Source organism: Lontra canadensis, unplaced genomic scaffold, assembly GCF_010015895.1.
Source record: "Lontra canadensis isolate GAN:19392208 unplaced genomic scaffold, GSC_riverotter_1.0 scaffold9, whole genome shotgun sequence".
Lineage (NCBI taxonomy): Eukaryota > Metazoa > Chordata > Mammalia > Carnivora > Mustelidae > Lontra > Lontra canadensis.
Genome location: NW_022631003.1, coordinates 1,659,150 through 1,677,244, shown reverse-complemented (window position 1 = coordinate 1,677,244; position 18,095 = coordinate 1,659,150). Strand labels below are relative to the sequence as shown.

The 18,095-nt window shown below is 35.9% G+C and overlaps 1 protein-coding gene and 1 pseudogene across 15 annotated transcripts in view; both read right to left on the bottom strand.

Annotated features, from left to right (window-relative positions):
* Window positions 1–18,095, bottom strand: part of PPFIA2 (PTPRF interacting protein alpha 2) — a 483,812-nt gene that overhangs the window by 333,595 nt on the left and 132,122 nt on the right. The window lies entirely within an intron of this gene.
* On the bottom strand, window positions 269–834 carry LOC116866359 (annotated as a pseudogene).

Sequence of the window (18,095 nt, the reverse complement as noted above, 5' to 3'; positions counted from 1 at the left end):
CACTCCAAAATAGGAGTCCTGAGCCAGCAAAGGAGAATGAGTAGGAACAAATCAGTGAAGCGGGGTGGGGAGACACCAAGAGAGGGATGTGCCCTGGAAGTCCAGAGATTGACACGAATCAAGTAGGCAAGAGGGATCATCTGTATCAAATGCTGCTAAGAGATCAATTAAGACAAGGACTGAACACTGGCCACTAGATTTAGCAATGTGGAGGTTGGTTTTAGCAGGTGGTTGGGAGAAAAGCCTTCCCCCGCCCCTGGCTATGGATTTATCCAAGACAAAAACAATCTCCTCCAACTTTACTGAAGTGGCTAATCACATCTATGACCAAATCCTCCTCTAACCGGAATTTGGTTACCAACACAGCCCCAGCCTTGGCTCTCTTGTTCGCACCAAGGGGCACAGGGCTTGATCCGTAGGTGTCTCTGTCAGCTTCCCCTCGTGTGATTCTTACAGGCTGCGATCCTTCCACACCTTTGGGCTGTGGCTTGCCAGTGTCAGGATGGCTGTGGCGCAGAGTGGCAGGCACAATCTCCAGTGGCAGGTGGAGGTAATCATGGAGATACTGGATACCTTCTTGGTAAACTCCCAGTAGAAATGCCCAAGCAAGCTGTTCCTTTATGGACCCCATGATTCAAGAAACTGCGTGACCTTCGTGACATGAAGATTGGACACATTCTTTTCTAACAGGTCAGGGGTTTTAGGTGTGTGGATGTCCTTCTTGGCCACCATGATTCCCTCCTTGAAAAGGAGTTCATAAATGACAATATGGTTCTTCCAGAACATCAAACTCTTGGTGTCCAGGACCAGGGCTGGAAAGGAAGGGGAATGCATGGCACATGAAAAGCCTCACTGGTATAAATTTACAATGAAACAGAAGAACTGGAGACAAGTGTGTTTATATAATACTTTCAAAGCATATTGTTGCAAAAAGAACCAAAGAAATGGGGTGGTAGCTAATAAGGAAAGGAGGGAGAGAAATAAGAACAAGTTGTGCTTAAGGGAGAGAGGCTAGTATGAGGTGAAAAATTATGATGTAGGCTGGAAAGGGATGAATTTCTGGAGCAGTGTGCTTCAGTTGGTGAAAGGAGATAGAATCTATGAAGGAAGACACTGACTTTAGAGAGAAGGGAACACCATCTTTGGAACAGGTGGTAAGGCAGAGCATGTGGATTCCCTTGCTGGTAATCATTGTGCTGGGAGTTTACATAAGTGCTCAGGAACTGAGGAAGCTGAGACATCAGCTAACAGTCGGGTTAGGGGAGGGAGTATTGAATGTTTGATGTGAGGAAATGGTATGAAACTGTCATGTAAAAGAGAGACAGAATATTAAAACATACCTATACTAAAGAACAGAGCTTGTCTATGCAAACAAATCAGTTGATTTTAACTCTCTCAATTAAAGGGATAAATTTGGCTATGAATGGGTGGGTTGTTAGAATCTAGAGTTTTTACATCATGAGAGAAAGCAGTTTAGAATGCATGCTCTCTGGAGGAGGCAGTTTCACAGATTGGTAACAGAAGGGATAGAAGGGATGAGTTACACATGTCCAGTTCATTCTATCAAACTCATCTATGAAGGAAGCCCTTTCTTCCCAGGGAAGTACAAGTTAGGCCAGAAGTATTACTCTAATGGGAGTCCTAACACCTGGAGAGAAGGGAACATGACTCCCCTTTCTCCCATTCTCATGTCCTCTTTTTTCATTCACTATACTTTTTTCTTGGGCATCATGAAAATAAATATCTGACCAAGTTTTGTCCCAATCTATCAGCGAATTCCTATTTTCACTCTCTCTATGCCCAACTAAGAATCCGCGGTCTATTGTATAATTCATTGCCTTGCCAATACGTTCACCGTATTTCTTTATATATTTTTGTTTGACCCATTCAGTAAATAGTTGTATTAATCCAATTGTCCAGCTTCTCTGCTACAAACTGATCAGATAATTGATGCCCCAGCCACTTGCCATCCTCAACCTTAACAGCGCCCTCCATACTGCCTGGGCCCCCATCACCCCCATATTCTTTTCACAGCAGTCCAATAAACCTTTCTCCCGTCTGCTGAGGCCTCTCTTCACTGCCTGCTCACTCATTTGCAGCAGATTAACAGTGGGTCGTTTTATACTGAAGTTCCTTTCCTTACAACCTCACATATGTTTGTCCCTCTCCTTATCTCTTTTTCTCTCACCTCAAAGTCTGAGACTGATACTTCCACTTGAATTTTGTCACAAGGAGAAAGGGAAGCTTCCTGGCAATTTTGAGTCTATGGGGATCTTTTTAGGGATCATGAGCAGTGTCTTGCACTCTTTTCTGAGACAGTCTCTTTTGTGGGTGTTCCTTAATTGTCCCTGTACAGCATCCAAATATTCACCGGCCTCCCCAAACTTGGTTTGCTAGAGACTATCTTCTAACATCACTTAAAATCCTAGCTGATTAGAGACACAGAAGACACTAGCGATCGTCTAGTACAGTATAATATTCTGCACCGTAGTATCCCCTATGGTGCTTTAAATACCAATGTTTGGGCCTCACCACTAGTGATTTTTTTATTTAATTAGTTTAAGGATGCCAAAGTAGCATTTTTCTAAATCGCCCCAGGATTTTTTTTTTTTCAATGTGCAAACAGGATTAAGGGATAGCTGATATGATGGAATTCTTTTTTTTTTTTTTTACTATAATCAAACTGTATGTAAGAAAGATAAAACTGTCCTGCTTTTCTTGGTCATACCATGAATCATTCTAAACTAAGTAGGACAGAGCTTCCCAGCCAGTGTGTTGCAAACAGATTATAGGTGTACTGAGACAGCAGTCTCTCAGCTTCAGGGTGACTCGTCAGATCCTGGGACTTCCACAGCCCCTGAAGTCCTCTATACGAGGCTTAAGCATCCTCCTCTGTCTACATTCATGTAATGTAAAAATATTATGATTTCCTATCTGTGCTATAATGTGAACAAGATCTAGAAACACTGATCTGCTGTATTCTTTTCCTCAAAGCCACCGGCTAGTATTTCTTCTTTGAGAAGCTTCTCTTTTCACCTTTTCTGCATTAAATTCCATTTTTAATGTTCCTTCTCTCTTTTAAGGCCAGGTGCTGTGACCAGGTATGTGTTATCAGTACAGTCTTCAGTCCAATAACTAAATAAGGAATGAAAAGTTTAAACAACAGCTAGGGAATAATCTTAGCAAAACTTCATTTTAAATGAATGTGAGTACTAGTGAATTATTAAAAGTTATGATTATGTCCTGGATCACTACAACCTCCTAGGTGAAACTGTAGATATCTAAATGGCTATGACCAAGTCACAGTTTTTCAGCTTGTTGATTACAAGGCCATGCAGACACAGGATTAAGAGTGTATTTATCATGATAAATTATGGGCATACATTAATTTCTTCGATTTATCTGCCTTGTAGTTGACATTCACCACACATAAATAAATGAAAGGAACATAAATATTAACATTTCATAACAAAGACAGACATTCTTATTATAAATGCTTTGCTTTAATATAAAATGGCCCATAATCAGTAACATGATTATGGTGCCTTCGACAGCATTATACACATTAGCAGCCCCAGTCATGCAAAATAAATATTAATTTAATTAAACTGATTAGATGCAAGGAACTGGATAATTCTTTGAATTTTGATTGTATTATTAAAGCACCAACTCAGTAGTACATGGGATCTAGTGTCAAAGAGATCCAAGTTCATATTCAAAATCCAACTCCAGACCAGAATCTTTCTATCCTCACACAATTAGTCTATACTTCAGTTGTGGCCCTTACCAAGCTCTCCAACAGGTGAGTTATTAGCACATTGGCATGCTTGTCCACACAATTAGGAGCTGCTGAAAATGTGAATGGTTCTCCACACAACAGCCTATAAGATCTTCAAATATGTAAATCAGGCCATTCCATGCTCTTACTCTCAGGCCTCCAGAAGCTTCCTATCACACTTTGGAGAAAATATAAAGCTTCTTCCATGTCTTAGAAAAGTCCTCCAGTTATTGATCCTGGCACTCTGTCCTCACTTCATGCCACTGCACCCCTACATACTGTTCGCTGCCACACAATCCTGCAGTCTCCCAAATATCATTTCATATGGCACAGTGAAGATCTACTGAGTACCAACTGTGAGTTGGATGCTATTTTAGGCATTTAGGATACACTGGTGAACACAATAGACAGACACTCTTCTTTGTAGAGTTTTCACTGCAGTAGGAAGAAGTGCAGAAACCAACACAATAAGTAAACTATATTGGATGTCAGAAGGGGATAAGTGCTGGGAAAAAGTAGAGCAGCGGAGGGGGAACAGGCACTAAAGCAAGGGAAGAAGGATTATTTAGTTGTGATTTCAAATCCCATAGTAAGCATTGTTCTCTTCCTGGTATTTGCAACTGCTGCTATGGTTTTCTCCATCAGTTACTAAGGGTTTGCCTAAATGTTAGCACTTCTGAAGGTCTTTATCTGAAGAGAATGTAAAAAGTATGCCCTGGCTCTTATGCTGCAACACTTCATTCCCTTACCTTGATTTTTTCCATTGTACTATATGTGAAAAATGATATTTATTCATTTTATAAGGGAATATATTTTTTGTTTTATTAACTGTTGCATTCATTCCCAGTGCTTAGGACAATATTTGGCATAAAGTTGTTAATAATTAGTTACTGAATAAATTAATGTAGGTAATCATTAGTTTCAGATGATGGTTATTAAATATAAAAGGTATAGCCAAGAAAACTAAAATTTAATCAACAATATATTATTTCTCAATAACCTGGAGAAGTTTTCATATTCTAAAATTCTGCTTTTGATGCCCATAGCACTCTTATTGATAACAATGACCTGCCAAACTTCTTTCAATTGGACCATGCAATTCATTAATTCAATAATTATGAATTGAGTGCCTATAATATTCTAAGTTTTGCACTAAGCACAAGGGATACAACAATTCACTATATATATGAAACTAATATAGCACTGTAGGTTAATATAATAGAATTTTTAAAATAAATAAGAATAAATTTTAGAAACAAATAATTATCTTTTAAAGTCATCTTTAATTAATATAAAGCCCTGCATATATATTATTAAAAAATTAAAATACAAAGACTGTTAAATCTTTTTTTTTTTTTTTTTTTAAAGATTGTGAAGAGCATCACCCTGCTTCTTTTGAGTAAAAAGGGTCATGGAAGTCCCCAGTCGGGACTCCCTGCTAAGCAGGGAACTGGAGAGTCTGCTTCTCTCCCTCTGCCCTGTCTCTTTCTCTCTTTCTCAAATAAATATATAAAATCTTAAAAAACAAAAGCAGTTCAAACAAATACCATAAAATATAAACATTAGTTTTTTTCCTCATCCTTTGAATCTCCACCTGGATATGGCCTGATTTGTAGATATTTATGTATTTTTTAATATATATGATTATATATATACAGATATACACACACACACACACACACATATATAAGATATATATGTCACTGAACAATGAATGGGGCCAGTTAATATCTTCACTTGATATATATACTGCAAGATATTAAAGAAATCTGTTATTTCCTTCTTGGGAATGCCAAAAAAATTTTCTATTATAAGAAATTTGAGTAAGAGCTTCCTTATTTTTGCAATTCAAATGTTAAAATGTTTTTTCTGGCAACTTTAGTGTTTCTCCCAGTGGAATAAATGGCAAACACGTTATAAATATACAAAGTAAAATAACTGGTCATTAAAGCTTAATATTCAACATACAAAATTTAATTTTCATTATGGCTACTAACAAAACAAAGCTAACCAGTTAAAAAGAAAACTGCTCAGCAGTAAAGATAACTTGATTAGAGAGATGGAAAAAGAAAGGCTTCTTTATTGAAAGAGGATAAAACAAACATATCAAAGGTTAAATATCTCACAACTAAATCCATAACTTATGTATCAAAGAAAAAAATTATTTATGAGAGCTCTGAGCATTAAAAATTTATATGGTTCAAATTTGTCCTCTGGATCCAAAATGGATGCAGTAATGGGTCTAAACTACTGAATAGTTTTTATAATCTATAAATTGTAATGTACCAAGTTTTATACTTCGATAACTATCAAAGTTCTTTCTTTACAAAGAACTGTAAAGATATGAACAAATATCTGAAGTTTCACACAAGAGCAAGAAAGGCATAATTTGAGGCAGAGAATGGCCAATAAGCTTTATTAACTATTACGCCTATTAATGGTTTTAACCTATTTTCTTTCTGGTCATGTAATACCTTTAATCATCTTAAAATTACCCATAAAAAGCTACATTCATGACACCTTAGGGAAGGAAGGTGATGGGGATGCCTCCCTGCATGAGTTAAGCATGTTCAAGCAGAGGACAGATTCTGGTAGCAGTGGAACCAAGAGTATCTAAGGTAATTGGAACTAAGCCCACAGCATGAATCAGAAGCAACAAGTCTGGTGCAAATGGCAGGCAAATTTAAAATCCCCTTTTACATCTTCAGACATCGTATGGGCTCCAAGATACCCATAGTAAAGTAGATATGTTATTTAGATATTAAAGGAAAGAACTTAAGGAAAGGCCATTTATTTATTCAAAGATATATATGTGTGTATGTGTGTGTATTGAATTCTTATAGCTATTTGAACTGCTGAGGATTCTACTGTGAACGAAACAGGAAAAAAAAAAAGTCTTTTCCTCATGGAGCTTATCTTCCAGTGGAGTAAACAGAACTGAATTTTTTTAGAGATATTTAAAGGCCTCCATAAGAAAGTAACATTTGAACAGAAATAGACTTGAAGTGAGGAAATGAGCCATGTGGGTATCAAAGGAAGAGGGTACTGGGTAGAACAAAGAAGAAATACGAAGGTGGTAAGGTAGTAGCACGCTCAGAGTGTAACTAAAGAATAAGGAGGGTACATGAGCACAGAAGTTCTAGATGATGAAGTCAGAGTGAGAACATGAAGCCAGAGTAAGGTGGATGTTATAGGGCATTAACTAGGCATTGGCTTTTATTCTGAATAAGACAAGGAAGCAGGTTTGGGAGGCTTTGGAAGGCCTTGAAGGTAAGAGAGACATGATTAAGTGATTGACTAACATTTAAAAAAAAATTATTCTGGCTTCTGGGTTAAGAGTAAAGCATGGGTAAATATCCAGTAGTGGAGTTACTGAATCATAGGGTAGCTCTATTTTAAATTTTTTGAGGAACCTCCCTACTGTTTTCCACAGTGGCTGTATCAGTTTTCATTCCCACCAGCAGCATGAGGGTTCCTCCTTCTCCATATTCTCACCAATACTTGTTGTTTCTTGTGTGTTTTATTCTAGCCATCATGATGAGTTTGAGGTGATATCTCATTGTGGTTTTGATCTGCATTTTCCTGATGAAGATTGATGTTGAACATCTTTTCATTATTTACAATAGCCAAGATATGGGAAAAAAAAACAACTCAGTGTCCATTGATAAATGAATGGATAAAGAAGACGTGATAATATATACAATGAATACTATACAACCATAAAAAAGAATGAAATCTTTCCATTTGCAACAACATAAGCGGATACAGAGAATATTATACTAAGTAAATAAGTCAGAGAAAGCTAAATACCACATGATTTCACTCAGATGTAAAATTTAAGAAACAAAGCAAAAAAAAAAAAAAAGAAGAAGAAGAAAGAAAGAAAACAAGAGACCAAAAAAACAAAACAAAACAAAAAAAAACAAAAAAAACAGACTCTTAAATATAAAGAACAAACGGGTAATTGCCAGAGGAGAAGAGAGGTAGGTGATGGATGGGTGAAACAGATCAAGGGGATTAAGAGTACACTAAACATGATGAGCACTGAGTAATGTATAGAATTACTGAATCACTATGTTGTACAACTATTATATTGGAATTTAAAAAATAAATAAATAAAATTAAAATACAAAAACAAACGAGGCCTGGGGAGGGGAGGTTAGAGTGGTATAAGGGAAATGAGCTAGGACACTACTCAGGTGAAAGCTAATGGTGGCTCAGACAAAGGTGGATAGGATAAAGGCAATGAGACATGGCTGGACTCTAAAACAATTCTGAAGGTAGATTTGGAAGTGAGAGACAAGCATAACTTCAAGAATTTTATCTACACAATGGAAGTTGCCATAACTGAGTTAGGGAAGACTATGGTTGGATCAGGTTTAGAAGGAAGATCCAAAACTCAATTTTCAACATGTTGAGTTTTAGATATCTATTAGACATTCACATGGAGATTTCAAGTAGGTGTTTGGATCTAAGAGCTTGGATTTCAGTGGAAAGTCCTGGCAAGAATTATAAATCTGAGCGTCTTCAGTGTATAGACTTAGGGGAGTAAATATTCAAAGAGAAGACAAGTCTAATGACTGAACTCTCCAGTACCCTAATATTAAATAGTCCAGAGAAATGAAGAAAGACCAGAAAAAGAAGCTAAAAGGAGGGCCAGTAAGCATTATGGTAGCATAGGTGTTTCACTAATGGAGCAGCCCACTCGGGCTCCTGCCTGAAGCAAGAGGCTTTTATCTGGAGACAGCAGCCTCTTCGTCCAAGTTGAGAACTTGGACAGCAAACCAGGCAGACTGAAAAAGGAGGTGGAATTTTCCTGATCAACCAGGTCACCCAAATCCGTTTTGGTGATCAATGAAGTCACCAGATGATATTCATGATGATGATGTTCAGTCACTTGATTGTTTTCCCATTCTGACTTCAATGGAAGGTCAGGATGGAATTATAATAATAAACAACACCTGCCTGTAATTTGATACATAGCTCAATGCCAATACCCCTAACAATCTGGGAGTGCTAGATGTCAATGGTAAGGGATACAGTATAGATTCTTTGAGTAAAGTGTAGATATAACCCAGTGATAAAGTTTTTTTTCTAAACAGAATATATTTTATTTTATTAAGTTTTTAATTTTAATTCCAGTATAATTAACATACAATGTTATATTAGTTTCAGGTGTACAACAATTCAACACATTACTCAATGCTCATCTTGATAAGTTTACTCTTTAATTCCATTACCTACTTCACCTATCCCCTCCTCACCCTCCTCCTTGCTGGTAACCATAAGCAGAATATATTTTAAATGAAATTATATGTGGGAGCCCAAGATATAAGACATATAAAAGCAGAATTTCTTTCTTTGAGTCAGAGGTAACAGAATCAGAGTCCTTGTTTAGAGCCTGCTGAAGTTACCCTTGAGGCATTTTGACACAGTCCCAGGGAACTTGGTAAACATGGCTTAAAAACACAGCTTAAAGCTTAAAAAACTTAAAAATAAATCAGTTCAGAATTAAAAATAACTGGCATTTGCAGCAGTCAAGGAAAGTCTGGGGGAAATGGACCTTAATAAAATGTGCCCAGGTTGTCAATGCATTGTTTCGCCCCCCTTCATAGCAATAATATTAAATAAATTATAAAGAAAGTGAGAAGTTTTATAGTCTAGAAGAAAATTAAGTTTAGTGTAATTAAGAATACACACATTCAGTAAAGTTTATCCATTTTGGGAACACAGTAACTCTAAGGTAAGGGGGTAAAAAAAAAAAAAAGATGCATTTAAAAGTTTTTAAAAAAAAGAGAGAAAAGAAAAGCAAGATAGTATGCTCTTCCACAACCACCTTGGGAAAGACAGAAGTTACAATGAAGAGCAGACATGATAATGAACTTACAGTTGCAATATCAATCTATTTTAATCAAATAGAAGATAAGCCTTCCTGGCACGAAGTAGAAGTGTGAATAGGAAAGCAATCTTGTGGGGTCCCTCAAGAGGAATATTCCAGCTTATTTAGAGATGTGAGACTTTCAGGAGATATTCAAAATAGTGAAAACAGAGATGCTCAAAATGTACAGCACGAATTTAAAAGAGTAGATAAAGGGGTGCCTGGGTGGCTCAGTGGGTTAAGCCTCTGCTTTCAGCTCATGTCATGATCTCAGGGTCCTGGGATCAAGCCCCATGTCGGGCTCTCTGCTCAGCCGGGAGCCTGCTTCCCCCTCTCTGCCTGCCTGCTTCTCTGCCTACTTGTGATCTCTCTCTGTCAAATAAATAAATAAAATATTTTTTAAAAAAGAGTAGATAAAAAGGAGTGTCATGAGCAATACAAATTCGTATTTATAAATGTTCATTAAAATAATGAGTATCTTAGGCAATTTTAATGATCTAAAATGATATGTCATTAACTTCATCCATCTACTGTACAGAATTGAGACATTAATTTTTCTGTCTAAGGCCAAAAGATGTTTACAAATGTGAGCAGTTAAGTGATCTGCAAAGATGTCAGAGTAACTTACATATGCAATGTAAAACTCCCACTACAATCTGTTTTCAGATTGCATATGCAGTATTTCCACAATTGCATCCTATGGGCATGTGGGTACAGTTTCTAAAAACAGACATTCCAAAGAAGAACAAATGTCCTGATGATCTAGATATGTATCTGGATCTTTTCTTATACAAATCTGATACCAAAAAACCTGACATAATATGAAACTAACTCATTTTTTCCTTGTAAATTATGTAATGGCAGGGAATTTTGTTTTGCTTATTGTTGTAATCTCAGTGCTTAGAACAGAGCCTCACATTAAGTCACAATCAATGAATATTTGTTGAGTGAATAAACGTTGGTTAACATACACAAGCTAGAGTGACAACACCATTCCCTGGAAGTCCGTGAAAAGGCTCACTTTAAACAAGCTAGTTTGCATAATAGAATTATAGACTTGCATGGGTAGGAGGCCCTAAAATGCATATTCACTTTTTACTTCCAAATTATAGACAATACACTGTATTTTTGGTGATGACAGAAACATAACATCTGGTCAAAACAAATTGCAGAAGCTAAGGAACTGATTTTTCTAATTTTGCTTAAGCTGATAATAATCAGAAGTGATTAGGGAAGGAGAAAAACCCTAAAACATGGTTGGGTGGCTTTAGGTTTTTCCACTTAGATTAGAAGTAGGCCAAAGCCTACTCTATGTGTGTAAAATGGGAGAGAGGAAAGGAAACCCTGCATCCTAAATAACTCTGCTTGTCATAATTGCAACCAATTCTTGTATGAATTACTCTGCTGTAATTATTCATTCAGTATTACTATAAATATAAAATTACTTATTCTTATAGTGTATAATTTCTCCTTCTCATACAGTCCCCGATCTTTCTGTCTATAGTTTTATTAGAAGGCTTATATCTATATTTCTTACATGAGAATTATTTGCAATTTAATCTCCTCAGTTCACCATCAGTTCTCTTAAAGAGCATGGATAATGGCTTACTCACCTTTAGTTCTAAGATACTGATGACTGATAAAAATATATTATATGTTTATAAAAAATAAAAAATTAAAAAATTTTAAAAAAAGATACTTGATGACTGCATCATAAAATGTGACAGAAAAATCTACATTTTTGTTTCTTTATCCTATAAATTGAGTTTATAAGCCTTATGAGAGAAAAGACCCGTACTCCTAACTATATCTTCTATGCTAAGAAAAAAAGTGTTAAAACAATACTTAATGTTTAATTAGAAAAATTCCTAATTAGAATAGTTATGGTTGTGAAGAACCATAGACACGAGGCCAGAGAGCATGTGTTACGTCATACATGTTAGTTAAAAGCACTTTTACAAAGATATTTTAACAATTAAAATTTAAGTTAGATAAATCAGGACACCAGAAAATTTTTTTGTGGAAATGAAATTGTTATGTGTTAGCTAAAGATACTATGTTTTTGAGTCTGGAGTCTATTTTGAAGAGAGAAGTGTTAACCACATCATTTTCCACCTAAGATGTGATGAAAGTAAGACTGTGATATTGGGATTTAAAAAGGCCAATTTTACTCAGTACTCTTTTATCTCCTGTAAACAACACAGCTACATTTGAGATATTACTCAAATAGCTTTGCAAAAAAGAAAAAACACACACACACACCACAAAGAAACAGTTTTCACTATTTTCTTGATCAGGACATTACTCAAATAGCTTTGCAAAAAAGAAAACACACACACACATACACCACAAAGAAACAGTTTTCACTATTTTCTTGATCAGAACATTATGCCACCAATCCTTTATAGTAAAACACTTGTCATATTATTCCTTACTAATTGGTTCACAATTAATATATCTTCTCCTTACCAAGGGAAAAGATTCCATGTGAAATAGTGAACAGTAAAGAACCAGCGAAATGAAAGAGACAGGTGTTTTGGAAAAATGGATCTTCCTTCAATAAACACTAAAATACAATCTTCCTAGGGTAGATGACAATCATATGACAATCATAATCAAACTTGCAAATCCAGAAAAATACAGAGTAGAAGCATGCTCATTACTTTATATCCCCTTTCTTAATTATTAATTTCACAGGTTCATAGCCAGACCAAATCCTAGAATCTATACATTGGTTTAGCATTTGTCCCAGGTCATGATCTTATATACAGTATCTAATTATGATAAGGGTGATGACAAAATGTCTTAAGGAATTTCCTCTCCAAATTTTACCTTAGACAGCAATCAGAATTAAGACAATGACACAGTCCTTTACTAGTTCTAGGCTTTCTCAGAATTTTGACAACTTCCAAGTTACAAGTTATATAAATGGAAAAATCTTTCAATATGTTAAATACGATATCAACTGAAAAGTGAAGGAAGTTAGATCATAATGTAATTAACTATGCTAGTAAAAGACATTTCAGAATAACTTAGTCTGTTAAAATGCTAATAATTGGCAAATTTCATATAGAATGAAATTAAGCCAGTTTGTTAAAGCATAGAGGTAATAATGCTATGAGATAATGCTATGATATAATAAAATAATCAGTTTTACTCTCTGAATTAGTACTAGAATTCAATTTCATGCTCACCATCAACTTGCAAAGAGTTGTCCTGAGCCATAGGAGGACTTACTTAGCTAAAAAATATGGTTGTTTAAATAAAAATTTATTTATGACAGTATGGGATATGTCACTACTATCACTAAAATAAATAAAATGGCATATTTCAGTTTTCTAAGGGAAAAAACCCTACATATTATATATACAAAATATATATCGATATGAATATATACATATACATATGTATATATATATATGTATATATAAAATTATGTTCTACATAAAGAGTGGGAGGCTTCTGGGATAGCAGAATGCATCTGTTCAGCTCATGAGAACTGTAAATAACCTACATGCCTAACTGCTGATCCAGATCATGGTTGGGGCCTAACCTTATGTCTCAGTAATGCTGATATGTCAAGGTTGTCTGTAATACAGTCAGTTTGCATGGACATGTCCTAAGCACTGGAACAAAGCTGTGAATGGGTAATTCAAAGCTTACATTTACATCCCAAAACATGAAATCTAAATGAGAAAAATCATGCTTGACTTCAGATACAGTGCTCAGATTCATTATTAAAATTCGAAGTCTCTTTGGACAGCGCTCCAAGAAGGCAGGAAAACTCAGTGTGACAGGAAAGATCTGGAGGCTGTGTGTCAAAACCAAACGCCGGTGTCATCGGTACAGTGTCATGACATGATCTTCCTTAGTTCCTTCGCCAGGCTTAGCAAAAAATCTCTGTTTAGAAGGAAGGAAGGAAGTAAAGTAGGAAGGCAGGCAGGAAAGGAGGGAGGGAAGGAGGGAAGGGAGGAAAAAAAAAAAAAAAAAAGAAAAGAAACTGGCCTGAAAAGAAGCTTGAAAAAGCTTTAGAAATTTGGCCAAAGTTGAATAAACATAGCAGTAACACCTGAGAGCAAGCCCCATATCACCTCTGGTGTCTGAGTGAGACACAGCTTATGCACAGACCACAAGAACGGGCAGCTCGTGGGTAGAACAGGGCTTAAGGTAGAATGCAGATGAGTAAGAGCATATGTGGGGAAAAGTGGCTTCTACTTCTCAGTTATGCTTTGGTGCCTCTCAGATACCAAATCAAAACCTCTCCATTTCCAGTCCTGGCAAATTGTATCCCTCTTTCTTGCTTTTTACTCTATTTTTCCATTCTTTGCATCCTTTCTCCTTCTTCCTCTTCTTTCTGTTTGGCACTACGAATATTCAGGAAATTTGCTGATCTCTAGTATTCTGGTAGTTTAGTGATTTCCACTAGGAATTCTCATAAGAGCAAAACGAGCAAACAAACCACAACAAAATACACACAAACACATACACAGACACAGACACACACACACACACACACACACACACAAAACACACACACTGGACTTGGACTCAGAAGGCATGAGTTGAATCTTGGCTCTGATCCTTTGCGTAATGGCTATTGTGTGTTCCTGGGCAAGGTACTTAACTTTTCAAGTCATGGTTTCTAATGCTGTAAACTAGCTATAACAACATGTATCTGGGAACATTCTTAAGAACAGTGTATTTAGATATCTGTATTTAGATTTGAAAACAACTAATATCGTAAGTACTTAAAAAAAAGATCTGCTGAATTCATTTAATGTTATTTCCATCATTCTGCAGGCATCTTCCTAAGCATTATTGCTATTTCCTGATTTTTCTCTCTTCTACTTTTATACCCCATAATTCTACTTGCACTATAGCTTCAGTGTCTGTGACAGAAATATGATGCAAAGTCACAGAAAGAGGAAGAAACCATTCTCACTAGCAATCATTATCAGATTTCATTAAAAAAACCCCAATCCCAGAGCCTTACTTAGTTGACAGAAATGTCTAGTTTCCAGAGTAGAATATGTAAAGTTAGTTTCAGTTACTCCTTTTCTAAGTTTGAACATGAACTCATGCTGCTATCATTTATACCAAGTTTGTAAATGTAATTTATATATCCTACCTATTACAAGAACACTAAAGGTACTGGAGAGGATGCCTCTTAGGTCAAAAAGAACTTTACACCAGTTAGAATGGCCAAAATTAGCAAGACAGGAAACAACATGTGTTGGAGAGGATGTGGAGAAAGGGGAACTCTCTTACACTGTTGGTGGGAATGCAAGTTGGTGCAGCCACTTTGGAGAACAGTGTGGAGATTCCTCAAGAAATTAAAAATAGAGCTTCCCTATGACCCTGCAATTGCACTACTGGGTATTTACCCCAAAGATACAGATGTAGTGAAAAGAAGGGCCATCTGTACCCCAATGTTTATAGCAGCAATGGCCACGGTCGGCAAACTGTGGAAAGAACCAAGATGCCCTTCAACGGACGAATGGATAAGGAAGATGTGGTCCATATACACTATGGAGTATTATGCCTCCATCAGAAAGGATGACTACCCAACTTTTGTAGCAACATGGACGGGACTGGAAGAGATTATGCTGAGTGAAATAAGTGAAGCAGAGAGAGTCAATTATCATATTGTTTCACTTATTTGTGGAGCATAACAAATAACATGGAGGACATGGGGAGATGGAGAGGAGAGGGAGCTAAGGGAAATTGGAAGGGGAGGTGAACCATGAGAGACTATGGACTCTGAAAAACAATTGGAGGGGTTTGAAGCAGCCGGGGGTGGGAGGTTGGGGGAGCCAGGTGGTGGGTATTAAGGAGGGCACGTATTGCATGGAGTACTGGGTGTGGTGCAAAAACAATGAATACTGTTACGCTGAAAAGAAATTTAAAAAATTAATAAAAAACCAAACCAAAACAAAACAAACAAACAAAAAAAAGAACTTTAAAGTTACCTGAAAGAATTATTCTCTAAAAGAAAAAAACTATTTTCAAGCTTTTTCCGTTGCACATCAAAGGGATATTTTCTACTAATATATTGTGATTCAACTTAAAAAATCTCAAAGTAAATCTATACATGGTCTGAGACACACCAAAAATATAATTCTGTAACAAATTTGCTATTATTATATCTTTATTAAATTCCAAAATTATATAATCTTAAAAATTAAGGGATGTAACCAAATAAACATAATGTTGGATATAAATAGAATTTCTCTTTTGAGCTGTTTGAGTCACTCTGCAGTATGTCTGGTAGAATGGGCAGAGTACTGAACACAATAATTAAATTAATAAAAATGGAATTGTGCACTGAACATTATGTTCTTGGCAGGAATTAAGGTGATGCTATCATAAAGAACACCTGCTTCCAGAAATTCAATTGGAAGACTCTATAGCATTATTTTCCTAAGAACAAAAGTGAATGTACATTTTAGATGATATGTATTATTTTGAGGACTGCTGGGGTGGGAAGTTAGCGTGGGCAGAGATTTTTGAAGAACTCAGTATGCTAAAACTATTCTTTATCCTCTAAACCCTTTTTCCTCTTTGATCCTGTGAAGAGTAATCATTCTTATGCAACATTACCTTGAGTCACAGGGATACAGATGAAATTAATAATCAATCTAATACTTATCAAAATGGCTTTTAATCCATAAGAGATCCCTTTTTTTTCCTGTTAAGTCTCAGGAGATGTGCTTCAAAGCAGGAAATGGCCTTATCAGTGATTAGACAAGAGTCTACAAAATCCAAGACAGTCTTTACAAATGAAAGTTATTTTGATCACTGCCGCTCTCCTAGTACAGTACTAACAGTTCAGTACAATTGTTTTTCTAAGATATCATTACTATAAGAATGTAATCTTCTTCCAGTGTCACACATGGGATGTATCTATTGTATAACTATAAACAGCACAACCTAAAGGAAAATGTAGAGCTATTTTGTCATGAATAAAATTAAATACTATATAGTTAAAAATGGAACCCCGTTATAATAGACTGACAATGATGCTAAATTCGTGATCAGAGGTACCTAACAACTGTCCACTTACTAAATGCTGCTTTCCTTGCCATTTCAATTATTTTCATAGATTGCCCTCTTGTGGCCATATATGTGCTACTAACAACAAAATAAAAATTATTCATGTATTTTTTTTTATACCTAGGAAATGATTTGAGGGTTTAGTAACATCTTAAATTCACCTTATGATATTTTAAGATGAAATATCTATTAATATTCTTCAATGTATGTGAAGTATAAGCAAATCTTGATTTCTGAAACTTCAATATTGGCTGCAATAAAATTATTCAAGAAATACAATAAGTAAATGAAAGTTTGATATGGTTATTTATTAGTTTTAAATAATTAATTAAAGGGAGGAAGAAGGGACAGAGGGAGAGGTAGAAGCAGACTCTCCACTGAGCAGGAAGCCCATCACGGGGTCTCCATCCCAGGACCCCAAGATCACGACCTGAGCCAAAGGCAGTTGCTTATTAACCAACTGAGCCACTCAGATGCCCCTCTAGTGCTATCTTTAATATAATTTTCAAAAGAAGGAAGTTTTAGGATATAATACTAACATCTAAGATTATTATTAGAAAAGTACTAATATTAGAAAAGGATTTCTTTTTGGTTACCTAACATATTTAATAAACTGAGCACTTTTATTTTCAAAGGCAGCTTAAGAAATCATACAAATACAATCAAACAATGAAGCTGTTAAATATGTCTTGATCCTGAGCTGTTATTTAAGCTATCTAAGCCTCAGTTTCCTTGTTTATAAAATAAATTTGAGCCAGCTGATCTTGATTAACATCCATTTTACCTGTGTTCTATGTCCCATTAGCAAGAGCTAACTAGCAATGAACAGTTCTGTGTTTTGTTTTGTTTTGCTTTTAATCTGATTTCTAGAATGAAAGTCAAATATCTATTAATGTCCCTCCCTCCCTCTCTCTGTCTCTTTCTTTCTTTCTCTCTTTCTTTCTTTCTTTCTTTCTTTCTTTCTTCCTTTCTTTCTTTTTTTCTTCTACCTTCTGGTCACATTTGCAAGCTTTAGAGGTAGTTCTTTTTAGAGCAAAAGGACACAGTGACACATGGTATTTATAGTCTCCTGTTGTTTTCAGTACTGGAATAGCAAGGAATGGCTCAGGACAATAAAAGGGAGGAAAAGAACCAAAGGCAGATACTAAGCAGGCTTCCCTGGGTAAACTAAATTAGTTGACCTTTCTTACCTCTTCCAGAAGGGATATATGACGAAAAGAAGGATAAAACAAGCTCTGTGGTCACCACCACAATAAGAAATGGACACAAATTGAATCATACGAACTTTGTAAATGTTTATGTAACATAGATCTGAATGTGTGTGTGTGTGTGTGTGTGTGTGTGTACATGTGTAGAGAGAGACTGATCAACTGATTTTATAATGTA